Below are 13,631 nucleotides of genomic sequence, written 5' to 3'. Positions count from 1 at the left end.
ATTTTATTGACCTCAGAAGGATGGAAAGCTGAGTCAACCTTCAGCCTGGTGAGATTCAAACTGCCAAATTGCAGGCAGCCAGCAGTCAGCAGAAGTAGCCTGCAGTACTGCATTCTAACCACTGCGTCATCATGGCTCTTAATCATGAGTTGTTCCACCTGGAAAATTCCAGATAATTTCGATTTCAAGTACTGGCAATGTCAATCTTTGCCAGTACTTGAATGCCACCCAGTACATTCCAAATATTTTGGATTTCAAGTTCTGGCAATGTCAATCTTTCATGGAATTGAGAGCCGGTTTGGTTAGTGGTTGAAGTGCTGATCTAGAAAACAGAGAGTGCTTTAGTCTAGTCCCATATTAGGCATGAAAACTGGCTGTGTGACTTTGAGTTAATTGCCAGAAGATTGTGAGTTGTAGTCCTGCCTTAGGTATGAAAAACCAGCTAGGTGATTTTGGGCCAATTACTCTCTTGGGGACAATAATCTCGCAGATGAGTCATGGCACCTGGACTTCCTTTCTTGTTGGTTCGAAACATTTCATCCAGTTGCCATGACTCAACTTTCAGACTACTCTACCTGGATGAATGAAGAATCTTCATGGACACCTCACAGATGGTTGTTGTGGGGAAAATAGGAGGAGGAAGGAGTATTAGAGAATATTTATAATAAATGTAGGATAAAAAAAAGTTTAAAAAAACCCTCAAAATCAATAAACAAATTTGTGGGAGTGAGGAACACTTACAACTCTCTTCCCTTATAACTAATAGCCTAGAAGGGAATCAAATCTCAGGATTCAGCTGATGTGGCCCAAGATCCAACTCCTAGCAGTCCAGCCCAGCTCATCACTGAGGTGTGCCAAACAGGTATGTTCTGGAGCCTTCAACAAACCCACATACCTCTCACCATCTACATACACATTTTCTAGATCTATACCTCACCAGCTTCATTAATTTTGGGGCTTCTGAAATCATCACTTTTTCTGTACTTCCTCATTTTGTTCCAACCCTCCATTCTCAGGAACTAGCAGAATGATTATTATTTTTGTCCCCAGGTATCAAATCCATTTGTACAATTTCCCCCCGAACTTATCCCTGCTTCTTCCGTTATCACTATTCATAGGAGTACACCATGCAATTACTATTATTGTTACTAAACTGTAGGTTCTGACATCCACACATTTCTACAACAGTGTAGATGACACCAGTTCATATTTTCTGACCTGCAGTTTAGCTCTGATTCACATTTACTCCAGTGCCCTGTATATATTAATCAAGTCCATAAAATTAGCATTCAAAGTTATTGCATCTTTCCTATTAGTTTCTTTTCTTCCATGTGTTAAATCATGTTTTTTCCTATTTACATCTTTGACATTCCAAATCACAATTGTCATATATTAGAGTCATCATTTGATTGGTCTACCAATATTTCCTTAGTCACTTTGAATTTGGATAAAGTCCCTTCCTTCCTTCCTTCCTTCCTTCCTTCCTTCCTTCCTTCCTTCCTTCCTTCCTTCCTTCCTTCCTTCCTTTTCTATGGCCACCCAACTGAACCAAGTGACTCTGTAGTTTTGACTTAACATTATTAGTATATATAATTTAAGTTTCTAGCTTAATTGTTTCCATGCCATGGGTATTATTCCCTACTCATGATAAGGATGGTACAAAGTTATTTTGGCATCTTTTGGTTAATATTTCCTAAGTATACCCTAACCAACCCCAAGCAAAGTCAAATTATTTTATGCAAGGATGCAAGCTATGTTCTCTAATCTAGATACTTCTTTGCAAGTCAACATAGTATTATCTATATCCTGCCATCTAGAATGTACATACAGTGTCCTGACATGCATTCAAGATGTGAATGAACAACATGGTGGCTAAATTTGTTGATTACAAGTGTTAGGTTCAGCTTGCAGCTTACTCCTAACCTGTTGGTCAGGCAATATATCTGTTTCTTTAAGAAACAACTGAGCCACGTAATCAGGGTTTGCTGAACCCTGTAATTAGGCTACAGTGCATAAATAAGCAGCACAGAGAAGCGTTCCTTCTTCCTGCTTCTTCCGGATTGATACCTGATTGTATCCTGTTGCTTACTGAGTCTATTATATGGTACTGTATACCAATAGTTACTAAAGTCTGTTTGCTTTGGTAAGGGAAGATACTTACTGGACTGATATTACTGTTTATGACCTTGGACTGTTTTATTTACACCGAGACTGTTTGTTATCTATAAAGTATTATTCTCACATGAGCTGGACGTTTATCTCCTTCCCTGTGTGTTTCTGCTCTGCTCGTTGCACAAGCAACAAATACTTTTTACACACACCCTAACATTGGTTATGGGCCCAGAACGTTCCAGGGCTCTTTAATTTGTTTTTGTGGAAGTGAGAAGTGCAGGCAGTGGGTGTAGTAGTCAAGATGATGGCTTTTGAGCAAGGTACAAGTTATTTTACCATAACCCGGTTGGATGGTACAAACTATGTTACCTGGTCCACAAAATGCTGTCTACTTTTGCGAAAAGAAGGACTGTGGGACATGGTTAATAATCCACCAGACATAACTGCACTGAATGCTGCTGACGAAGAAGATGCCAAAAAGATAGCGAGGTTTCACAGGGACAACGAGCGTGCTTTATGCATCATTGGCCTGACACTGGGAGACCAGCAACTTGTCCATTTCCGGGGCGAAGAGTCTGCTGCGAGGTGTTGGACAAAGCTAAAGAAGCTCTACGTTCGTGACTCTGTGGGTGTCCATATCTACCTGACACGGAAATTATTTCGCTTACATCTTCAGAAAGGAGGAGACATGATGGCTCACCTGAACTCCATGACAGGGCTTTTCCAGGAGCTACATGAGAAAGACCTTGTGTTTACTGAACTGCAGCAAGTTTATATTATTCTTTCATCGTTGGATGACAGTTATGACTCTTTTGTTTCATCATTAGAAGTATTGTCTAGAGATGAACTAACATTGGCCAGTATAACTGGTAGGTTACTGGATGAGGCCAAACATAGGCAGGAACGAGACCAGTTAAGGATGCAACAGCAACCAAAAGTGGAAGCTGTATATGAGAATGTCAATATTGTTAAACGCTGTTATGCATGTGGGGCTAAGGGGCACATTGCAAAATATTGTAATAAGAAAGTGTCTGCGAGAAACTCTGCTAAACCCAGGAAAGGGTGTAATTTAGCAACCAGTTCATCTAATAATATAAAAGATGATTGGTGGGTGATTGATAGCGGTGCCTCTCAATCAATAACAAAAAACAGAAAACTGTTTCTAAACATGAAGAAAAGTACTAAAAAGGTCAAATTAGCTAATGGCTGGAATGTGACTGTAGCTGGGGAGGGACTTGTTCAATGTTCTATTAGTAAGCACCCTTTACCCATGCTTTATATCCCTAGTTTGAAATATAACCTTTTATCTGTAAAGTCATTACTACATTCTGGGTTTACAGTAACTTTTAAAAACAACAAATGTTTGCTTGAATGTGAAGGCACTGTAGTTACTGCAGAATTAGAAAACGACTTATTTGTCATTAGGGATAAGTCATTACTGTTAGTTCAGTCAAAAGCTAAATTTGGAAATGTAAAGCCTCATGATGAATGCGTACATTTACTACATAGAAGGCTTGGTCATCTGAATTTCAGGTTGTTGCATTTGACTGTTAAGCAGTCTAAAGGCATAAAATTAAGGGCTTGCAGCAAATACCTGAACTGTAATACTTGTAACCAGCATAAAAGTAAAGTTACACCTGCAAACCGCTGCAATGGGTTTAAAACAACTAAACCTTTGGAGGTAGTCTTTTTAGACTTAATAGGGCCAAAGAAACCCAGTTTAGGGGGAGCATGCTATATTTTGAGTATAGTTGATCACTTTACCAGATATGGTTTTTGCTACCTTATGAAGTCCAAAAGTGATACGTTCCAATGTATCACAAACTGGCTTCGTTTTGTTGAAAGGAAGCAGAGGTTTAAGGTGAAATGCATTGTTACTGACAATGGAACTGAGTTTACTAACCATCAGTTGGCTAAGTTTTTGAAGGATGCTGGGATTCAGCATAAACGTTCTGCCCCTTTTCGGCCGGAACATAATGCATATATAGAAAGAAGAGGCCAGACCCTACAAGCTATGACTAGGACTATGCTGGCTGATGCTTGTTTACCTGATAAATTGTGGGGAGAAGCAATACTATGTGCCAATCATATTTTAAATAATGTGGTGCACTCCTCTACAGGAAAAATACCTTTTATTTTATGGCACGGGAGGAAGCCGGATTTAAGTTATATACATACTTTTGGTGCACCAGCCTGGGTGCATATACCAGTTAGTCAGAGAAGGAAGGACCAACAGAGAGCAAAGAAAATGATTTTTGTTGGCTATGAAGCTAACCATAGGTCCTATAGGTTCTGGGAAAAAGGAACAACAAAAATTTTGTGTAGCGCTAATGCTAAATTCCTAGAACATGAAGGCTGGGACAGGTTAGAAAAAGCAGACTATGGTTTTACAGATGTTGATGTTAAGATAGACCATATTCCTGATGATAGTTCATCTGAGATGGATGATAAACCATCTATTAAGGTTGAAGAACAGGAACAGGAATTAGGGTTAGGGGAGGATGAACCCAATATACCTGATGTTAGTCCTGTTATGCCTAGACGATCTACCAGGGACCGGCATCCACCAGATCGCTATAAAGCCACAGTGGTTTGCCAAGTAGATATCGAACCATCCAGTTATCATGATATAAAATTATATCCAGAAAAGGAGCAAAAAGCCTGGCAAGAGGCAATGGATAGAGAAATTGATTCTTTGAAGAGGCTTGGTGTCTATGAAGTTGTAAGAATACCACCAAATGAGAAACTTATAGGCTGTAGGTGGGTCTATAAGGTAAAGAAAAGTGTAGATGGGGTAGTAACCCATAAAGCTCGGCTTGTTGCACAAGGGTTCTCACAGACAGATAGAGACTATGATGAGGTTTTTGCTCCCAGTTTACGAGCGAGCACTTTGAGAACGATGCTTGTTTGGGCAGCTAGAAATAAATGCTCAATTACTCATTTAGATGTCGAGACAGCTTACTTGAACGCTCCGTTAAGGCATACAATATATATGAAGAAACCTCCTGGTTATGATACACAGGATAGAACTGAGTGTTGGAGGCTACAAAAAAGCCTATATGGTTTAAGGCAATCAGGTTACGAGTGGAACCAATGTATAGTGCAGGAATTACATAACATTGGGTTCTATGAGGGCGTAGCAGATAAATGTCTGTTTAAAAAAGAACAGGATGGATGTGTTTCATTCTTGTTACTCTTTACAGACGACATTGCCATAATTACCAGAACTGACGCTGAGGCCAGAGAGATTATCGGTCAGTTGCAAACAAAATTTAAACTTAGAAATCTAGGACATATACGGCATTATCTAGGGCTGGATATCCTGAAAACATCTAGAGGATTTAAAATTTCACAATCTAATAAGATCTGCAAATTGTTGAAAAAATATGGGATGGAATTATGTAAACCTGCCAAGACTCCTATGGCACAGGAATTCCAACAGGATAGTTTGCAGAGTCCACAGTTCAGTAAAGAACTGTATCAATCATTAATAGGCAGTTTGTCGTATTTGAGCAACTGGACACGGCCTGATATAGCTTTTAGTGTTAATCAACTAGCACAATATAGTTCAGAGCCTACTGATAGGCATTGGCAGGCTGCTAAACGTGTTCTTAGGTATCTTAAAAGAACATTGCATTTTGCTATGTATTTAGAACCAAATGCCAATATGATATTAAAGGCATATGCTGATGCCAGTTTTGCCAGAAAATCTACGTCTGGAATAGCAATCATGTTGGATAACTGCCTGATTGGATGGAAATCAATTCGCCAGAAACACATCAGTTTGTCTACCATGGAAGCGGAATTTTCTTGTCTATCACTTACATGTACTGAACTGATTTATTATAAACAGTTGATGGAAGATATTGGATTCAAAATGGACTATCCTATTACGGTTTATGAGGATAACCAGGCAGCCATTAAAATGGCAACGAATCTTGCTGTAAAGACAAGGACTAAATACACTGATATACGTTATCTGAATGTTCGGCAATGTGTTAAGGATAACATGATTACATTGGAATATTGCGCATCAGAGGACAATATTGCCGACAATTTTACCAAAGCGCAAGGTGCCATTAAACACACCAATTGTTGTGAGAGAATTGGATTAAGAATCTGAAATGTAACTGATACCACTGTACAATGTATGATTTGGATGTGTATTTTTGTTTCTGTATCTATTGTGTATATTGTCCTGTCCAATGGGGAGAATGTTAGGTTCAGCTTGCAGCTTACTCCTAACCTGTTGGTCAGGCAATATATCTGTTTCTTTAAGAAACAACTGAGCCACGTAATCAGGGTTTGCTGAACCCTGTAATTAGGCTACAGTGCATAAATAAGCAGCACAGAGAAGCGTTCCTTCTTCCTGCTTCTTCCGGATTGATACCTGATTGTATCCTGTTGCTTACTGAGTCTATTATATGGTACTGTATACCAATAGTTACTAAAGTCTGTTTGCTTTGGTAAGGGAAGATACTTACTGGACTGATATTACTGTTTATGACCTTGGACTGTTTTATTTACACCGAGACTGTTTGTTATCTATAAAGTATTATTCTCACATGAGCTGGACGTTTATCTCCTTCCCTGTGTGTTTCTGCTCTGCTCGTTGCACAAGCAACAAATACTTTTTACACACACCCTAACAACAAGTAACTAAAGGTGAAGGTAAAGATTCCCCTCGCACATATATGCAAGTCATTCCCAACTCTAGGGGGCGGTACGCATCTCTGTTTCAAAGCCAAAGAACCAGCATTGTCCGAAGACGTCTCTGTGGTCATATGGCCGGCATGACTAAACACCAAAGGCGCACAGAATGCTGTTACCTTTCCACCAAAGGTGGTCCCTATTTTTCTACTTGCATTTTTTACATGCTTTCAAACTGCTAGGTTAGCAGAAGCTGGGACAAGTAACGGGAGCTCACCCCGTTATGCGGCACTAGGGATTCAAACCGCTGAACTGCCGACTTTTCGATCGATAAGCTCAGCGTCTTAGCCACTGAACCACCTTAAAAGTAACTAAGGATACTTATTTCACAAAGGAGGAATGAAGGTATTGAAACGACAAGGACAAAGCTACGCAAATAAATACTGTATGTAAATAACTTAATTTCATATGCAATAGGTATAGGCAGTTTGGTGCCCATCATGGCATTAGGTTTTTATTCTCTTAACCCTTTGACACTAGCCATGCCAGTAAAGACTGATGGGAGATGAACTTTAAAACATATACTGAGTACCAGAATTGCTTAACCTTGAGTTATATTACTAATTGGGTATGTGTGTCTTTGCAGAAGTAGCAGAATCTCATCCATCTTTCTCCTTGGTTAGTAAATGTTATTTTACACTCCCTTCTGTTAACTAGCATGAAGGGAAAAATAACTGGGCGAGCTGAGCTTTAAACAAAAAGAGAGAAAAATAAAACCTGGCCAAGATTCAAGGATTTGGGTTTGGAGGGTCAGGAGAGAGAATATGTTATTCATATTTTTTTTTTACCCTTCTGTAATTGAACAGAACTTTTAATCTATCTTCTCCTGCCCTTCCCCCACCACCTCCAAAGCTGCTGATTTTACAGGTTTAGAAAAGTCCCTTGGAATCTCTTCTCCTTTTTGCTCTATGAAGAGGAAAGAACCAGCCAATAAACTCCAAATGTTTCAGATTCAACAACCAAATTTATATGACTCTGGAGAGGTAAGCAAACCGAGTATTGTATCTTCATTTTCTTCATGGCACTCTATCAGCTTTTTCTTCTGCTGATGCTGGAAGTCAATAAAAACCCATTAATGCCAAGATTCCATATTAAGCTTGACAGTTTACAAATTGCAAAGGTTTTTATTTCAAACATGATCAAGTCTGGAGCGCCAGGAAATTTTGCCGAGGAAAGTAGTGTGTGAAGAATCTGAATAAGAGTTAGCCAAGTAATTTGCTGGATGCACTGTAGGCAAAATAAGCAAATTTACCAAAATGGATTGGGGGCGGGGGCGGGGGGGGCGGGGAAGATTTACATGAACATTTGCTGAAATTTAAAGTCAATAGGAATCCATTTATTTGTGGTTTTTTGTGGGATAAGCCACTCTCATGGATGCAGCAGCGCATGTCCAGGTTGTTACTCAGTGTGTTGTCGTGCACACAAACCATTTATTTATTTATTTATTTAGAATGGCATAGTGGTACAATTAGTTGCAGATGCAGTATAAAGCCTGCGATGCAAAATGAAATACAACCATCTCCCTTTGAAATGGGAAGGAGCTGGGCTGCTCTAGGTCATCGCTCTTCTGCTGTCTCCTCCAGCAGTTGCCATAGATGGAGTCCTTCTCCACCTCCTGCCCTTTCGTCAAGACGAGGGTGATTCACCATGCCATCTTCGTGAAGAGGATTCATATGCAATAAAATCTGTATTACTGTTATAGATCAGCCTACAGAGGGTAGTGTACAGTCAATTAAAAAAAACATCAGAGTATATAAAAAAGAAAAGCTAGAAGATATAACAGATGTATGCATTAAAATGGAAAGTGTGTGTCTGTCTCTGTCTCTCTGTGTCTGTCTGTCTATCTATCTATCTATCTATCTATCTATCTATCTATCTATCTCTATCTAGCTATCTAGCTAATCTGTCATCTATGTCTTCTGTCTATCTATCTATCTATCTATCTATCTATCTATCTATCTATCTATCTATCTATCTATCTATCTATCTATGACTGTAACCTTATTGCTGTACCATCACAATTTATATTGACTGTTTCCTAATATGATTTGATTGCTTATTCGTACCCTATGACTGTCATTAAGTGTTGTACCTTATAATTCTTGACGAATATATCTTTTCTTTTATGTACACTGAGAGCGTATGCACCAAGACAAATTCCTTGGGTGTCCAATCACACTTGGCCAATAAAAAATTCTATTCTATTCTATTCTATTCTATTCTATTCTATTCTATTCTATTCTATTCTATCCTATCCTATCCTATCCTATCCTATCCTATCCTATCCTATCATCTATCTCTATCTAGCTATCTAGCTAATCCATCATCTATCTATAGTATCTATCTATCTATCTATCTATCTATCTATCTATCTATCTCTGTCTAATCTATCATCTATGTCTGTCTGTCTGTCTATCATCTATCCATCCATCCATCCATCCATCCATCCATCCATCCATCTAGCTGTCTATAATATACACAGAGAGAAAGTATATGTTCTTTAGCTGATGTTGGCTTCTATATGCATATATATATATATGTTTTTCTTCTAGCCAGGTTTTCCCTACGTAACCAAGGTTTTTCTGCAGCACCAGCTCAGTAGAATCACATCCATTCGATTCTGGGCTTTTTTCTTTTCTAACAGCTAGCAAGCTCTTCCTGCTAGGTGGGAGACCTATATAGATCTATTTCTAGCTCATTTGCTTTCATCAGTAGGCCACACCCATATCTTATGTATCCTCCCTGTAAAGGTATAGTATCGATTTTCTTACTTCTTTGTAGGGTTTATGTATGTTTTTCTTCTAGCCACATAGGATACATAAGATATAGGTGTGGCCTACTGATGAAAGCAAACGAGCTAGAAATAGATCTATATAGGTCTCCCACCTAGCAGGAAGAGCTTGCTAGCTGTTAGAAAAGAAAAAAGCCCAGAATCGAGTGGATGTGATTCTACTGAGCTGGTGCTGCAGAAAAACTTTGGTTATGTAGGGAAAACCTGGCTAGAAGAAAAACACACATAAACTGTGATTTTACATTTTTGTGTATATAATAATAATTTATATTCCACTCTCAACAATATTAAACAAGTCAGGCTATGACTATCCAACATCAAAAACCTCTTCCAGGCCGTATGGAAAAACACCATCTGAAATGGAATATCTGCTCAAAACTATCCATACAGACAGCCAAAACATTGCAATGGAGCTTGGACTGAACAAATTTGCCCACTCCTACTATCAACAGAGGGAAAATAGTGAAAACTGAAAGAATCAGATACCCTATGGAAAGATCATTACAAACACTTGAGGCTGACAACAGTAAGCACACTGAAATCAAGAAGGTTAGGAATAAATCCATCAGAAGGTTGAAGAAGATCTTATATGTTGCTGGTAGTAATTTGAAAATGAATGTTGCAGGGGTGAAACCTAAATTTTTTTACTACCGGTTCTGTGGGCGGGGCTTAATTAGTGGGCGGGGCTTTGTGGTAAGGTGACTGGGTGGGCATGGCCAAGTCAATGTCACTTCTTTGCCCTTTTTTAACTTACAAAACACAACACAACACAACTGGCTCACCCACAATATAAAAGCAGCTGTGCTAGACCCAAAATGGCCCCTGTAACAAGCAGGAAACTCACACAACCACAAAAAGCCCAAAAAACCAACTTTCACACTTTACACACACAAAATTCCACATACAGCTTTGTGAGATTTTGTGTGTTTGGGTAGTTAGAGTGAAACACCACAGAAACACACTAAATCTCAGAAAGCTGCACAAATATTATTTTATTTTATTTTTATTTTTATATAAAAGCAGCTAAATTTAAAACTTCCTAAACTTTAAATGGCTAGGTCTAAAAAACAACAACTAAAAAACCCCCCAATTAACTATTTTTTTAAAGCTCCCAAAGGGGGAAAAAACTTACCCAATAGAACAGGGGTCTCCAACCTTGGCAACTTTAAGACTTGTAGACTTCAACTCCCAGAATTCCTCAGCCAGCTTTGCTTTGCTGGCTGAAGAATTCTGGGAGTTGAAGTCCACAACTCTCTGCCTGCTTGATTGCAGGCAGGAAGGTTCAATTGCTTGCTGATGCAATGGATTGCAGCAAGGAGTTGCGACCAGCAGCTAAGGTAAGCAAGCTGCGGGGGGGGGGAGGGATTTTTGCTTCCGATTAGCAGGCAACAGCTGAGATCGTTAGAGCTGGGATCGTCAGAGCCATTTAAAAGAAAAAAAAGGCTCTGATGATCGTGCAGCTCAGCTGGGCATGGGGGGCGGGGGCAGGGATTTTTGCTACCGGTTCTCTGAACTGCCCGCCGCCATCGCTACCTACTCGTCTGAGCCGGTCTGGACCGGGAGCATTTCACCCCTGGAATGTTGAATGTGTACGTTAGATAGTTTTCAGCACTTGTATTGGAGCACAGCTATAAGACAATAATATTTTAAATTTCTGAAACGTCTTCCGTTTCTTCTAAAGCAAAGTAAGGAAAAGAAAAGTTACTTTGGAAAGAGGTCAGAAAACTTCATAAAGGACTTTCATCAAAACATTTTCTGCAAAATAGTGCTTTAAACTTTTTCTACAACATGTTGAAAGTTTCATTGATCTAAACCAGCTCGTCTTCATGCAGATATAAATTTACTGGGTATATCAGCTACTTAATGAGGATCAACCAAGAGAGAAACTTGCACTCCAAGTATTGATTTATAAACAATTTAAAATTTAAACACTGCCAAGAAATCACGAAAGGCAACTCTTGCTCCAAAGGAGCATAGCTACTTTAAACCTCTATTCCCACATGTTTACACTATCTATTCAAAAGCCTGTTAGATCTAAACTCTTTGATGTATGACCAGCTACTTCTTCTGTGGCTTTTTGTTAACTCAAATCTAAACCCAGTGGGGAAAAGGACAAATTGGTTCTTTTATCAAACACTTTCAGTATCTATTTCCACTAAAGGGGGATCTCATATTCTTGGTTTATTTATGTACTGCCGCATGAGCTATGTTATGAATCTATGAAAGAAAGAGAAAACGGAACATAGGATGACTTAGGAGGGTGTTGTGGCTTACCGGCGGCCAGCGGAGCTGGCAGCAGAGACAGACAATGAGGAGGTTGGGGAGGAACATGGGCCGGTCCTTGTCTGTAAGATCAGACAAGGGCTCTGCATCAGAGGGAGAGAGGGAGCTAGACAGCAGTGAGGCAGAGGAACAGCTGGAGCCCATTCCAGGTGTGCACATGCACAGAGCTGCCAGAAGACAAGGACAACTCAGAAAGCAGGGTCGATTTAAGAGTAAAGCCACACCTTGGAGATGATTGGCCCCTCCCATAGGAAACAAAAGAGGAGGGAAAGGGGACAGCAGGCTTTTGCAGGAAACAATTCATTCATTCTATATGCATATATACTGCTTCACAGTGCTTTACAGCCCTCTCTACAGAGTTAGCATTTTGCCCCCAACAATCTGGGCTGGGTGAAATCCAGGTTCTAGAGAACTGGTAGTGGAAATTTTGAATAGTTCAGAGAACCAGCAAATACCAACTCTGGCTGGCCCCAGAGTGGGGTGGGAATGAAGATTTTGCAGTATCCTTCCCCTGGAGTGGGGAGGGAATGGGGATTTTGCAGTATCCTTCCCCTGGAGTGGGGTGGGAATGAAGATTTTGCAGTATCCTTCCACTGGAGTGGGGAGGGAATGGGGATTTTGCAGTATCCTTTCCCTGGAATGGGGAGGGAATGGAGGTTTTGCAGTATCCTTACCTTGGAGTGGGGAGGGAATGGGGATTTTGCAGTATCCTTCCCCTGGAGTGGGGAGGGAATGGAGGTTTTGCAGTATCCTTACCTTGGAGTGGGGAGGGAATGGGGATTTTGCAGTATCCTTCCCCTGGAGTGGGGAGGGAATAAAGCTTTTGCAGTATCCTTCTCCTGCCATGCCCACCAAGCCACACCACGCCCACCAAGCCACGCCCACAGAACTGGTAGTAAAAAAAATTGGATTTCACCACTGAATTTGGGTCCTAATTTTACTGACCTCGGAAGGATAGAAGGCTGAGTCATCCTTGAGCCTGGTGAGATAATGGTGTCAGTGCTGCCGGTAGCTTTCCAGTGATTCCATTATGAGCTTTACAAGCCTTATTTTCAGGTAGCACGGATTAAGCTAGAGACTTTTCTGTGTGCAAATCACATGCTAATGTTCTGAGTTGTAGCCCTTTCTAGTTGTAAGGTGGAGTGAAATCCTGTGCACAACTTCTAAGTCTCAGAGTTGGAGAAGGGCATTGCATTAGAAAGGGCCATTCATATGCTAACAACCACATTTTCAGCAAAGCAACATTTGTAAACATTAAATCAATAATCAGTCTGCTTTAATTAAACATTATTGGGAGGCACAGGGGCATTGGTCGATGCATAACTTGGCCTGGAGAGCCATTTTAATTGGAATTCATCTTCAGTGCAAAGTAACTACTGCTGAGTTCATGTGGGACCATCATTTTCAAACAGAACATCCTTTAAATGTAATTTCTCCGTTTCTTACAGAATGAAATGAAAAACACAGGCATAAATAAGATTAAAAACATGGTAACAATTAAAAAATAAGAATGGCTGTTTTAAAAAGTCTAGGACATCTGTTTTTTGCCAGAACACAAATAATAATAAAAAAAAAATTGGCATTAAGTAGGCAACATTGGGAAGGAAGTTCCCCTTAGTTTTAAAAGTGCTCTCTTCTAATCACTATTTGTATGGTACAAAGTTGTGATATATTGTTAGATCCAATCAGGAGCCAGAGTTTCCCAGATTAGGAACATGGAGAAGGTAAATAGGCA

Source organism: Pituophis catenifer, unplaced genomic scaffold (assembly GCF_029215685.1).
Source record: "Pituophis catenifer annectens isolate HBS135680 unplaced genomic scaffold, rPitCat1.0.hap2 SCAF_3, whole genome shotgun sequence".
In the NCBI taxonomy this organism is placed as follows: Eukaryota; Metazoa; Chordata; class Lepidosauria; order Squamata; family Colubridae; genus Pituophis; species Pituophis catenifer.
Note: the sequence above shows the minus strand (reverse complement) of the source record.